A 14322-nucleotide genomic window follows, 5' to 3' on the forward strand; every position below is an offset into this window, starting at 1 on the left:
CTCATGAATGAAGGTCAATTTGTGATATTGAATATAAAGTAAAATGAATCCCCCTGAATATGAAATCAATGGTACTGGCTGCACTGAGGAATGTAGGTGGGGGGGGGGTTTGAAGCCGGGAGGCCAGTTAGTAGGTGTCACAGCTGGTACAGGGGAAAGACAATGGTTGTTGGAGTGGAGTGGAGGATGAAGAAATGAAGAGATGTAGACACACTGCAGATGGATTTAGATACATCAGCAAGGTATCTTCATGGATCAGAGAGGATGAGTGAGATATGGAGAAAATAAATTATCCTGGGTTGATGGTGGTTCCATTTGATCAATATGGGGCCTTTTGCCAGGGGCACAGCTTTGATGGAAGGTTGGAGAAGGCATGTCATGTCAAATCTGAGATGCATACTAGATATCCAAGTGGAACTGTCATGCAGGTAGCCAGAAAAATGAATCTTGAGTTCAGAGTGGATATCAGCTTGAGAAACAGACCTATGGGAGACATCAGCCTATATAGATTGTGCTGTGGTCATGGGAGTGGAAAACCTCACTGGAGAGTGGACTAGGAGTATGGTAGAGCCCAAGCCCAGGGTAACTAACATGTAGAAACAGCCAGAGGGGTGCTGACCTCACCTTGACCATTAAGCTCACTACAGACTGCGCCCACCTGTGCCCACACCCCCTGGCCTCAAATCAGCCTGTTCGTGACCTCAGTGTGGCCTCCTGGTTTCTGCGTTCAAAATGGGGAGAAGACTGAACTCTTTTATTTTTTGTGACTATGTAGAAAGAAATTTTCCAGTTTAAAAAAAGACGTTTCAAGAAAATGATAGGGTGGTCCACTGGTTAGGAAGCTGCCTTCCAACACAGGGGATATGGGTTTGATCTCTGATCCGGGAATTATGATCCCTTATGTCTCAGGAGAACTAAGGCCACGTGCAGCAACAAAGACCCAGCACGGCCAAAAAAAGAAAATCTTACTTTTTTTCCTCTTCCCCTTTAAAACTTCGGCCTCTCGGTCAACTGTAGTTGACCAAATGAAATCGCGACACCCGTAAACCCTAATATGGCCTTTGCCTAAGAAAAACATTCAAAATATGTTTCTTCTGTGCCTAGGTGTTGTGAACAAGGCAAAAGGTAAAATTTTACCGATCTTGCTTGTCTAAGACATGGTCCTCAGATGGACACACGGTCAATCTGAGTCTCCCTAAGGTTTGCAAACTGCTCTGAATATTTACAAATAATATTCAAATATTTGTAATATTTGAATATTTGTACAGGGCTCCTCCCTGTAGCTCAGACGGTATAGAATCTGCCCGCAGTGTGGAAGAGCTGGGTTCGATCCCTGGGTTGGGAAGATTCCCTGGAGACGGGAATGGCAACCCACTCCAGTGTTCTTGTCTGGAGAGTTCCATGGACAGAGGACTCCGGCGGGCTACAGTCTAGGGTTTCGCAGACTACCTACGTTGAATATTAACAAATAAAGAAACAAGCTTGGCTACAAAGGAATTAACTTTCCCATTTCGCCATGACTGCACTGGAATATTTTTTTTAAATGAGGATTAAGTCTCTTCAGTTAAACTTCCAGAAGATGTGCTCGTTCCATTGCTCTTCGACAACCGGGGTCTTTTCGCTCTGTTTCTTTCTCTGCTCACATTGAGGATCTCTCCTCTCTGACGGGCATTCCCTGGTGGCTCAGACGGTAAAGAATCTGCCTGCAATGCAGGAGACCCGGGTTTAATCCCTGGGTCGGGGAGATCCCTGGCAGAAGGGAATGTCCACCCACTCCAGTGTTCTTGCCTGGAAAATTCCATGAACAGAGTAGCCTAGTGGGCTACGGTCCATGGGGTCGCAAAGGGTCGGACACGACTGAGCGACTAACACTTTCATTTTCCTCTCTCTGCCAATGTCTCAGATCCTACATATGTCAATTAACTGTTCTCCTCTAGATAGAAGAAGCAAGCACCAGGTGAGTAGCTGTTCATCTTCATAACTAGAAATTGACTTTTGGGTTGTGCTGCTGCTGCTGCTAAGTCACCTCAGTCGTGTCCGACTCTGTGCGACCCCATAGACGGTGGCCCGCCAGGCTCCACTGTCCCTGGAGGGCTTCGTTACTGCACAGGCTTTGCTCTCGTTGCGGGATGTGGGTTTCTTATTGTGGTGGCTTCGCCTATTGCACACCATGGACTCGAGGCGCTTGGACTTCAGGAGATGGGGCACGTGGGCTCAGCAGCTGCGGTTCCCCGGCTCTAGAGCACGGGTTCAGTAGTTGTAACGTGCAGGCTGAGGTGCTCTGTGAAATGTGGGATCTTCCAGGATCAGGGATCAAACCCAGGTTTCCTGCTTCGGCAGGCGGATTCTTTACCCCTGAGCCACCGGGGAAGCCCGAAGATCCCTCTTACTCTCCTGTTTTGGAGAAAAAGTTTGGTGTCGTGGATTCTTCCACACAGATGGCCTGGGTTCAAATCCCATTCTAGCCACTTACTAAGTTGAGGGCGTTGGGGAATGTTAATGACCTCTGTGCCTCTGGTTTCTCATATGTAAAACAGGGATCAAAAAACTATTGCTTAAAAGAGTAGATGGTTTATTATACGGTAAATGTTTAATTTAAATTTAAACATATTTAAAATTAGCATCTTTTAAATTGCCCTCAGGCAGGGCAGTATCAAATGAAACAAGTTCCCAAAGCGCTAGATGACCAAGGTCAACCCAGCGCATTCATACATGTACACTCTCCATTTTCTATCTCAGATGGGGGCAGGGAGCATATGTAGGGCACAGCTTTCTGAATCGGCCTGAATGCCCTATTCCCTTACCGGGGGAAGATCTAACAAAGTTAAATGCCCAGGTGACTTTCTCACCAGAAAAAGTAGATGCTCAAGTACTCCTAGGTCACGCCCGCACCCTCCAAGCTGTGCTATGACAATGGAGAGTCAAACTTCAACCAGAAGTCCCTGAAGAAATACTACAGAAGGTCAGAGTGGATGCTTGAGTTGAAGGGGAGGCCATGAAGAGCCAAGGCCCCTGACGCAGTAGCAGGAGAACTCCAACCCGGTGCCAGGTATCGAAAATGAAAAAGCAATAGCCTTTAAAGAGGCACGTGAAGTATAAAGCCTCTGACGACCAAATGTATTAAATGCCAAGTAATCCAAACTTAGTAGTGTACTGTTAGTCACTCAGTCGTGTCTGACTCTTTTGCGACCTTAAGGACCGTAGCCCACCAGGCTCCTCTGTCCACGGGATTCTCCAGACAAGAATACCGGATTGGGCGGCCATTCCCTTCTCCAGCGAATCCTCCCGACCCAGGGATCAAACGTATGTCTCCCACATTGCAGGCGGGTTCTTTACCCTCTGAATCACCAGGGAAGCCCTTTAAAGGCAATGGGCTCTCTGGAAGCAACATCCCAACGATACTTGCCCTCCAGTATCAACATCAAATAGTGCTACCAGCCAACTGGCCCAGTGATTGCTCCTACATAAAACCATCTGGATATGGGCAATGTGCTCCCAGGATCTATGCAGGGACTGCCCTCATGGTTGTGCCTAAGTAGCATCCATAGATCGCCTGTAGCCTGGGATATAAATGTGCCCAGAATATTCACGTGCTTTGGATGAGCTCACCTGGGAAGCAAAGGAAAGCCACTCACTGTACTGCTAAAGATGCCCTTGACGACCCCAGAGAGCTCTCAACAATTTGTTCCACAAGCAGCAGGCATCAGCGATGCCCTGCAGCCCTCTATGTCAGGCTAGCCTATGCCCAGCCAATGACCCATACCGTATATCCACATGGGTTCCCACACCTGGGTGGCCTCCACTCCAGAGGACGTCACTCGTGACTGAGACAGACTCATCGCTGGAGACGATACCATCCCAGGCGACACCGTCCTAGGCCAGGAGTTCACCACCGGAGACGCCTATGCCTCATCCCCGGGACATGACACCCCAGGGCCATGGTACCGTGTTGGAGATGTAGCTGCTCACCCAGATGGCTTGCTCCCGAGTTCACACGGTGGAACACTGCAATGGGGACTGAGACGTTCCAGAAACAATGGACCAAGTGCACCGCCTGATGGCACCAGAGGACGAGCCGCTACGATGTTATCTGGCGGAACTTGCTGGGTGCTTGCTGGCTGAGCCAACCCTGGACCAAGAGGCCCGTCCGACTGTCACTCAGTTCTCAGGCCAGAAGGTGCACCCAAAAACAGACAGCTCTCCTGCCTGCAAATCCTGAAGGCCGTTCATATCCTCATCTCCTAACTCTGCTGTCTCAGCATCACAGGCTGGACTGTACTCTAAGCACCATAGTTGTTTTGTTTTGTTTGCCTGCACTGGGTCTTAGCTGCAGTGTGTGGGATCTAGTTCCCCAACCAGGGATTGAACCCAGGCCCCCTGCACTGGGAGCTTGGAGGTGTAGCCACTGGACTACCAGGAAGTCCCCTGAGTTGGTTTTTTAATTTTTTTTTTTTTTATCGTAACGTAAGTGCCTGATCTTAAGCTGTGGACGGCTTAGGCATCCACGTCACAGACAGCTGTCTTAAATAAACATCGTGCCAGCTAACACACTAGACCAAAGCCAGGCTTCTCCATCCCAGAAGTTTCCTTTGTTTTAGAGACCACCGGTTGACTAGGATAACTGACCATCTGACCACTTGTTTTACCCTTCTGACGCTTTAAGGCACGCTCATGTTTTAAGTTCACCAAGAAAGACTAAATCTGTGACACGCCAGGCATCCCATCCTAGACCCCAATAAAAGCGACCCAGGCTGCACCTATACTCACGCTCTACCCAAGACCTGGCTGTGCAGCCCGATGCATGCCGGGCATCCTCCAGGACCTGTGAGTAAGTAATAAGCCGTGTTTTCTTTTCAAAGTTCCCTAAGAGTTGTTACTGAGGCACCGCTTACAATCACAGTAAGAACCACAAGGCAGGGGAGGGGGGCGGTGAAATCACAATGAAAAACGTGGAAGTGTTAGTCGTTCGGTCGTGTCGGACTCTGTGCGACAACACTGACTGTAGCCCTCCGGGGTCCTCTGTCCGTGGGATTCTCCAGGCCAGAAGACTGGAGTAGATAGCCACTCCCTTCTTCAGAGGAACTTCCAGACGCAGGGATCGAACCTGGGTGCTTAACTCCCAAATATGAATGGACAATTGTTTACCAGATATTTGACGGAGGTGAAGGAGATCATGATGAATGAACGTAACTGTTTCTGGAGAAAAAAACAAATATGCTGCAGGAAGCAGAAGAGAACATTACCAAAATACCCAAATTCATATTATCAGAATTGTGAAGACGACAGTGGGTTTATAAAATGGCAACAGGGTGCTATAAAAGGGAACAAATTAGAGAATAAGACAAAGTCCTTGGAATAAAAGCATTAGGGCAAAACTAAAAACTTAGTAGGTGCGAAGTCCTCAGCTCAAAGCGGCTGTGCCTCACCCTGGCTTTCATAGACAGTGGTCTCGCCCTGCCCACCCACCTGACCTCTTCCTTAACCAATCTCAAGCCCAGGCACTGACCCCGCCCACCAGACGCCACTACCCGGTCATTCCAGAGCCCGCACCCAGCCAGCTGCCGTCTGCCCCGGACCTCCGGTCGCCCGTATCGTCCACCATGGGGAGGTTCCGAGGAGGCTGCGGGTGTCGGCGCCGGCGCCCGCGCCCCCGCCGATGCCAGCCCCACACACGTATCATCCAAGCCGCCATTATCTCGGCCATGCAGTCGCCCGCCATGCTGCCCACACCGCCCTCGCGGGTGCGCCCGGAGTGTGAGGCCGCGGTCAACAGCCACGCCGCCCTGGAGTTCCACGCCTCCTTTCAGTGCCTGGCCGTGGCCTCCTACCTCGACCGTGATGAGGGGGTCTTGAAGTATTTCTCCCACTTCTTTCTGCTCCGTTGCCACGAGCACGGCAAGACAACCGAGAGCCTGATGTTCCTGCAGAACCAGCGTGGGGGCCGCATCTGCTTCCTCGACTGCACAAAGCCCAAGACCCGACAGTGGGAGAGCGGCCTCCAGGCCATACAGGACGTCCTGCACCTGGAGAAGTGCGTCAACCAGAGCCTGCTCGACCTGCACCAGCTGGCCACCGACAGCAGCGACGCCCACCTGTGCCACTTCCTGGGGACCGGCTACCTGGACCAGCAGGTCAGGTTCATCAAGGAGCTGGTGGACTATGTCAGCATCCTGAGCAACATGGGGTCCCCGGAAGGTGCCCTGGCAGAGTACTTCTTTGACAAGCTCACCCTGGGTGACGGCGACCAGAAGGACTGAGCCTGGACTGGCCTTTTCCCCCGAGTCCTGGGTGACTGCCCAAGGTCACCCTGCCCGCCATGCAGACCGCAGGATTGCCCTTGCAGAAAAAGTTCACTTAAGTTTTCCTGCTTTCAGCGTTGCCAGTTCTTCCAATAAAGTAATTGTTTCCTAAGGAAATAAAGGTCTCGTGTTGATGCATGCGTGCAAACCCTTAACCTTTCAAGTTTTAAAACAGGTATCCAGGAGGCTCTCCAGCTACCAATGCCCTGTCCACAGGCAGCTCAGATCTCCACAGAGGGAAGGAAGAAGGGGATCCACGGGACCCTGAACAAGACAAAAGGTACCTTCCCCTAATAAACAATGTGGATATGGGGTGGCCGTGGGTGAGCCCAAGCCCTGGTGAATGTGGGTGCCTGTGAATAGAGGAGCTATAAAAATATGGCCTGAAAATCATGATTGGGGTTGATCTCCAGAAATAGTGAAGGGAATGGGATTGGGAAGGGACTGAAAAAGGAGGTCTATTTTTTTGAAGCGGACTTCTGGGTAGCAAGATGCGGGCCCTGGATGCTGACAGCAGAGTTCCTTTCTGAGAATCTCCCCCTGGATTGCAGTGACAATCTAGTGTAGCAGGGCTGGCTTTCCTAGAGACACACTTCCTGTGGTCACCACTGTTGAGCATGGATGCTGCCCTTTCAAAACATCCACCTGTGATTTTTTTACTTGAACTGTGCCACCCTGCAATAATGTAACATTGGTACCACTCAAAATTTACCTCAATCGTATTGAGGGCGATTGTATATAACCCTACTAGGTTGAAAAATATAAGCTCATGAATGAAGGTCAATTTGTGATATTGAATATAAAGTAAAATGAATCCCCCTGAATATGAAATCAATGGTACTGGCTGCACTGAGGAATGTAGGTGGGGGGGGGGGTTTGAAGCCGGGAGGCCAGTTAGTAGGTGTCACAGCTGGTACAGGGGAAAGACAATGGTTGTTGGAGTGGAGTGGAGGATGAAGAAATGAAGAGATGTAGACACACTGCAGATGGATTTAGATACATCAGCAAGGTATCTTCATGGATCAGAGAGGATGAGTGAGATATGGAGAAAATAAATTATCCTGGGTTGATGGTGGTTCCATTTGATCAATATGGGGCCTTTTGCCAGGGGCACAGCTTTGATGGAAGGTTGGAGAAGGCATGTCATGTCAAATCTGAGATGCATACTAGATATCCAAGTGGAACTGTCATGCAGGTAGCCAGAAAAATGAATCTTGAGTTCAGAGTGGATATCAGCTTGAGAAACAGACCTATGGGAGACATCAGCCTATATAGATTGTGCTGTGGTCATGGGAGTGGAAAACCTCACTGGAGAGTGGACTAGGAGTATGGTAGAGCCCAAGCCCAGGGTAACTAACATGTAGAAACAGCCAGAGGGGTGCTGACCTCACCTTGACCATTAAGCTCACTACAGACTGCGCCCACCTGTGCCCACACCCCCTGGCCTCAAATCAGCCTGTTCGTGACCTCAGTGTGGCCTCCTGGTTTCTGCGTTCAAAATGGGGAGAAGACTGAACTCTTTTATTTTTTGTGACTATGTAGAAAGAAATTTTCCAGTTTAAAAAAAGACGTTTCAAGAAAATGATAGGGTGGTCCACTGGTTAGGAAGCTGCCTTCCAACACAGGGGATATGGGTTTGATCTCTGATCCGGGAATTATGATCCCTTATGTCTCAGGAGAACTAAGGCCACGTGCAGCAACAAAGACCCAGCACGGCCAAAAAAAGAAAATCTTACTTTTTTTCCTCTTCCCCTTTAAAACTTCGGCCTCTCGGTCAACTGTAGTTGACCAAATGAAATCGCGACACCCGTAAACCCTAATATGGCCTTTGCCTAAGAAAAACATTCAAAATATGTTTCTTCTGTGCCTAGGTGTTGTGAACAAGGCAAAAGGTAAAATTTTACCGATCTTGCTTGTCTAAGACATGGTCCTCAGATGGACACACGGTCAATCTGAGTCTCCCTAAGGTTTGCAAACTGCTCTGAATATTTACAAATAATATTCAAATATTTGTAATATTTGAATATTTGTACAGGGCTCCTCCCTGTAGCTCAGACGGTATAGAATCTGCCCGCAGTGTGGAAGAGCTGGGTTCGATCCCTGGGTTGGGAAGATTCCCTGGAGACGGGAATGGCAACCCACTCCAGTGTTCTTGTCTGGAGAGTTCCATGGACAGAGGACTCCGGCGGGCTACAGTCTAGGGTTTCGCAGACTACCTACGTTGAATATTAACAAATAAAGAAACAAGCTTGGCTACAAAGGAATTAACTTTCCCATTTCGCCATGACTGCACTGGAATATTTTTTTTAAATGAGGATTAAGTCTCTTCAGTTAAACTTCCAGAAGATGTGCTCGTTCCATTGCTCTTCGACAACCGGGGTCTTTTCGCTCTGTTTCTTTCTCTGCTCACATTGAGGATCTCTCCTCTCTGACGGGCATTCCCTGGTGGCTCAGACGGTAAAGAATCTGCCTGCAATGCAGGAGACCCGGGTTTAATCCCTGGGTCGGGGAGATCCCTGGCAGAAGGGAATGTCCACCCACTCCAGTGTTCTTGCCTGGAAAATTCCATGAACAGAGTAGCCTAGTGGGCTACGGTCCATGGGGTCGCAAAGGGTCGGACACGACTGAGCGACTAACACTTTCATTTTCCTCTCTCTGCCAATGTCTCAGATCCTACATATGTCAATTAACTGTTCTCCTCTAGATAGAAGAAGCAAGCACCAGGTGAGTAGCTGTTCATCTTCATAACTAGAAATTGACTTTTGGGTTGTGCTGCTGCTGCTGCTAAGTCACCTCAGTCGTGTCCGACTCTGTGCGACCCCATAGACGGTGGCCCGCCAGGCTCCACTGTCCCTGGAGGGCTTCGTTACTGCACAGGCTTTGCTCTCGTTGCGGGATGTGGGTTTCTTATTGTGGTGGCTTCGCCTATTGCACACCATGGACTCGAGGCGCTTGGACTTCAGGAGATGGGGCACGTGGGCTCAGCAGCTGCGGTTCCCCGGCTCTAGAGCACGGGTTCAGTAGTTGTAACGTGCAGGCTGAGGTGCTCTGTGAAATGTGGGATCTTCCAGGATCAGGGATCAAACCCAGGTTTCCTGCTTCGGCAGGCGGATTCTTTACCCCTGAGCCACCGGGGAAGCCCGAAGATCCCTCTTACTCTCCTGTTTTGGAGAAAAAGTTTGGTGTCGTGGATTCTTCCACACAGATGGCCTGGGTTCAAATCCCATTCTAGCCACTTACTAAGTTGAGGGCGTTGGGGAATGTTAATGACCTCTGTGCCTCTGGCTTCTCATATGTAAAACAGGGATCAAAACACTATTGCTTAAAAGAGTAGATGGTTTATTATACGGTAAATGATTAATTTAAATTTAAACATATTTAAAATTAGCATCTTTTAAATTGCCCTCAGGCAGGGCAGTATCAAATGAAACAAGTTCCCAAAGCGCTAGATGACCAAGGTCAACCCAGCGCATTCATACATGTACACTCTCCATTTTCTATCTCAGATGGGGGCAGGGAGCATATGTAGGGCACAGCTTTCTGAATCGGCCTGAATGCCCTATTCCCTTACCGGGGGAAGATCTAACAAAGTTAAATGCCCAGGTGACTTTCTCACCAGCAAAAGTAGATGCTCAAGTACTCCTAGGTCACGCCCGCACCCTCCAAGCTGTGCTATGACAATGGAGAGTCAAACTTCAACCAGAAGTCCCTGAAGAAATACTACAGAAGGTCAGAGTGGATGCTTGAGTTGAAGGGGAGGCCATGAAGAGCCAAGGCCCCTGACGCAGTAGCAGGAGAACTCCAACCCGGTGCCAGGTATCGAAAATGAAAAAGCAATAGCCTTTAAAGAGGCACGTGAAGTATAAAGCCTCTGACGACCAAATGTATTAAATGCCAAGTAATCCAAACTTAGTAGTGTACTGTTAGTCACTCAGTCGTGTCTGACTCTTTTGCGACCTTAAGGACCGTAGCCCACCAGGCTCCTCTGTCCACGGGATTCTCCAGACAAGAATACCGGATTGGGCGGCCATTCCCTTCTCCAGCGAATCCTCCCGACCCAGGGATCAAACGTATGTCTCCCACATTGCAGGCGGGTTCTTTACCCTCTGAATCACCAGGGAAGCCCTTTAAAGGCAATGGGCTCTCTGGAAGCAACATCCCAACGATACTTGCCCTCCAGTATCAACATCAAATAGTGCTACCAGCCAACTGGCCCAGTGATTGCTCCTACATAAAACCATCTGGATATGGGCAATGTGCTCCCAGGATCTATGCAGGGACTGCCCTCATGGTTGTGCCTAAGTAGCATCCATAGATCGCCTGTAGCCTGGGATATACATGTGCCCAGAATATTCACGTGCTTTGGATGAGCTCACCTGGGAAGCAAAGGAAAGCCACTCACTGTACTGCTAAAGATGCCCTTGACGACCCCAGAGAGCTCTCAACAATTTGTTCCACAAGCAGCAGGCATCAGCGATGCCCTGCAGCCCTCTATGTCAGGCTAGCCTATGCCCAGCCAATGACCCATACCGTATATCCACATGGGTTCCCACACCTGGGTGGCCTCCACTCCAGAGGACGTCACTCGTGACTGAGACAGACTCATCGCTGGAGACGATACCATCCCAGGCGACACCGTCCTAGGCCAGGAGTTCACCACCGGAGACGCCTATGCCTCATCCCCGGGACATGACACCCCAGGGCCATGGTACCGTGTTGGAGATGTAGCTGCTCACCCAGATGGCTTGCTCCCCAGTTCACACGGTGGAACACTGCAATGGGGACTGAGACGTTCCAGAAACAATGGACCAAGTGCACCGCCTGATGGCACCAGAGGACGAGCCGCTACGATGTTATCTGGCGGAACTTGCTGGGTGCTTGCTGGCTGAGCCAACCCTGGACCAAGAGGCCCGTCCGACTGTCACTCAGTTCTCAGGCCAGAAGGTGCACCCAAAAACAGACAGCTCTCCTGCCTGCAAATCCTGAAGGCCGTTCATATCCTCATCTCCTAACTCTGCTGTCTCAGCATCACAGGCTGGACTGTACTCTAAGCACCATAGTTGTTTTGTTTTGTTTGCCTGCACTGGGTCTTAGCTGCAGTGTGTGGGATCTAGTTCCCCAACCAGGGATTGAACCCAGGCCCCCTGCACTGGGAGCTTGGAGGTGTAGCCACTGGACTACCAGGAAGTCCCCTGAGTTGGTTTTTTAATTTTTTTTTTTTTTTTATCGTAACGTAAGTGCCTGATCTTAAGCTGTGGACGGCTTAGGCATCCACGTCACAGACAGCTGTCTTAAATAAACATCGTGCCAGCTAACACACTAGACCAAAGCCAGGCTTCTCCATCCCAGAAGTTTCCTTTGTTTTAGAGACCACCGGTTGACTAGGATAACTGACCATCTGACCACTTGTTTTCCCCTTCTGACGCTTTAAGGCACGCTCATGTTTTAAGTTCACCAAGAAAGACTAAATCTGTGACACGCCAGGCATCCCATCCTAGACCCCAATAAAAGCGACCCAGGCTGCACCTATACTCACGCTCTACCCAAGACCTGGCTGTGCAGCCCGATGCATGCCGGGCATCCTCCAGGACCTGTGAGTAAGTAATAAGCCGTGTTTTCTTTTCAAAGTTCCCTAAGAGTTGTTACTGAGGCACCGCTTACAATCACAGTAAGAACCACAAGGCAGGGGAGGGGGGCGGTGAAATCACAATGAAAAACGTGGAAGTGTTAGTCGTTCGGTCGTGTCGGACTCTGTGCGACAACACTGACTGTAGCCCTCCGGGGTCCTCTGTCCGTGGGATTCTCCAGGCCAGAAGACTGGAGTAGATAGCCACTCCCTTCTTCAGAGGAACTTCCAGACGCAGGGATCGAACCTGGGTGCTTAACTCCCAAATATGAATGGACAATTGTTTACCAGATATTTGACGGAGGTGAAGGAGATCACGATGAATGAACGTAACTGTTTCTGGAGAAAAAAACAAATATGCTGCAGGAAGCAGAAGAGAACATTACCAAAATACCCAAATTCATATTATCAGAATTGTGAAGACGACAGTGGGTTTATAAAATGGCAACAGGGTGCTATAAAAGGGAACAAATTAGAGAATAAGACAAAGTCCTTGGAATAAAAGCATTAGGGCAAAACTAAAAACTTAGTAGGTGCGAAGTCCTCAGCTCAAAGCGGCTGTGCCTCACCCTGGCTTTCATAGACAGTGGTCTCGCCCTGCCCACCCACCTGACCTCTTCCTTAACCAATCTCAAGCCCAGGCACTGACCCCGCCCACCAGACGCCACTACCCGGTCATTCCAGAGCCCGCACCCAGCCAGCTGCCGTCTGCCCCGGACCTCCGGTCGCCCGTATCGTCCACCATGGGGAGGTTCCGAGGAGGCTGCGGGTGTCGGCGCCGGCGCCCGCGCCCCCGCCGATGCCAGCCCCACACACGTATCATCCAAGCCGCCATTATCTCGGCCATGCAGTCGCCCGCCATGCTGCCCACACCGCCCTCGCGGGTGCGCCCGGAGTGTGAGGCCGCGGTCAACAGCCACGCCGCCCTGGAGTTCCACGCCTCCTTTCAGTGCCTGGCCGTGGCCTCCTACCTCGACCGTGATGAGGGGGTCTTGAAGTATTTCTCCCACTTCTTTCTGCTCCGTTGCCACGAGCACGGCAAGACAACCGAGAGCCTGATGTTCCTGCAGAACCAGCGTGGGGGCCGCATCTGCTTCCTCGACTGCACAAAGCCCAAGACCCGACAGTGGGAGAGCGGCCTCCAGGCCATACAGGACGTCCTGCACCTGGAGAAGTGCGTCAACCAGAGCCTGCTCGACCTGCACCAGCTGGCCACCGACAGCAGCGACGCCCACCTGTGCCACTTCCTGGGGACCGGCTACCTGGACCAGCAGGTCAGGTTCATCAAGGAGCTGGTGGACTATGTCAGCATCCTGAGCAACATGGGGTCCCCGGAAGGTGCCCTGGCAGAGTACTTCTTTGACAAGCTCACCCTGGGTGACGGCGACCAGAAGGACTGAGCCTGGACTGGCCTTTTCCCCCGAGTCCTGGGTGACTGCCCAAGGTCACCCTGCCCGCCATGCAGACCGCAGGATTGCCCTTGCAGAAAAGGTTCACTTAAGTTTTCCTGCTTTCAGCGTTGCCAGTTCTTCCAATAAAGTAATTGTTTCCTAAGGAAATAAAGGTCTCGTGTTGATGCATGCGTGCAAACCCTTAACCTTTCAAGTTTTAAAACAGGTATCCAGGAGGCTCTCCAGCTACCAATGCCCTGTCCACAGGCAGCTCAGATCTCCACAGAGGGAAGGAAGAAGGGGATCCACGGGACCCTGAACAAGACAAAAGGTACCTTCCCCTAATAAACAATGTGGATATGGGGTGGCCGTGGGTGAGCCCAAGCCCTGGTGAATGTGGGTGCCTGTGAATAGAGGAGCTATAAAAATATGGCCTGAAAATCATGATTGGGGTTGATCTCCAGAAATAGTGAAGGGAATGGGATTGGGAAGGGACTGAAAAAGGAGGTCTATTTTTTTGAAGCGGACTTCTGGGTAGCAAGATGCGGGCCCTGGATGCTGACAGCAGAGTTCCTTTCTGAGAATCTCCCCCTGGATTGCAGTGACAATCTAGTGTAGCAGGGCTGGCTTTCCTAGAGACACACTTCCTGTGGTCACCACTGTTGAGCATGGATGCTGCCCTTTCAAAACATCCACCTGTGATTTTTTTACTTGAACTGTGCCACCCTGCAATAATGTAACATTGGTACCACTCAAAATTTACCTCAATCGTATTGAGGGCGATTGTATATAACCCTACTAGGTTGAAAAATATAAGCTCATGAATGAAGGTCAATTTGTGATATTGAATATAAAGTAAAATGAATCCCCCTGAATATGAAATCAATGGTACTGGCTGCACTGAGGAATGTAGGTGGGGGGGGGGTTTGAAGCCGGGAGGCCAGTTAGTAGGTGTCACAGCTGGTACAGGGGAAAGACAATGGTTGTTGGAGTGGAGTGGAGGATG

General features: G+C 50.3%; 2 pseudogenes across 2 annotated transcripts; both read left to right on the top strand.

Moving 5' to 3' along the window:
- Positions 1 to 5534: 5534 nt before the first annotated feature.
- LOC145535319 (ferritin heavy chain pseudogene) lies at positions 5535 to 6420 on the top strand (annotated as a pseudogene). The gene has a single exon (XR_014075367.1). The product of XR_014075367.1 is annotated as a ferritin heavy chain pseudogene (transcript).
- Positions 6421 to 12570: 6150 nt separating this feature from the next.
- On the top strand, positions 12571 to 13488 carry LOC145535327 (ferritin heavy chain pseudogene; annotated as a pseudogene). Its single transcript, XR_014075375.1, has one exon. The product of XR_014075375.1 is annotated as a ferritin heavy chain pseudogene (transcript).
- Positions 13489 to 14322: the final 834 nt, after the last annotated feature.

Source organism: Giraffa tippelskirchi, chromosome X, assembly GCF_054371585.1.
Source record: "Giraffa tippelskirchi isolate mGirTip1 chromosome X, T2T-mGirTip1v1.2.pri, whole genome shotgun sequence".
Classification (NCBI taxonomy): domain Eukaryota; kingdom Metazoa; phylum Chordata; class Mammalia; order Artiodactyla; family Giraffidae; genus Giraffa; species Giraffa tippelskirchi.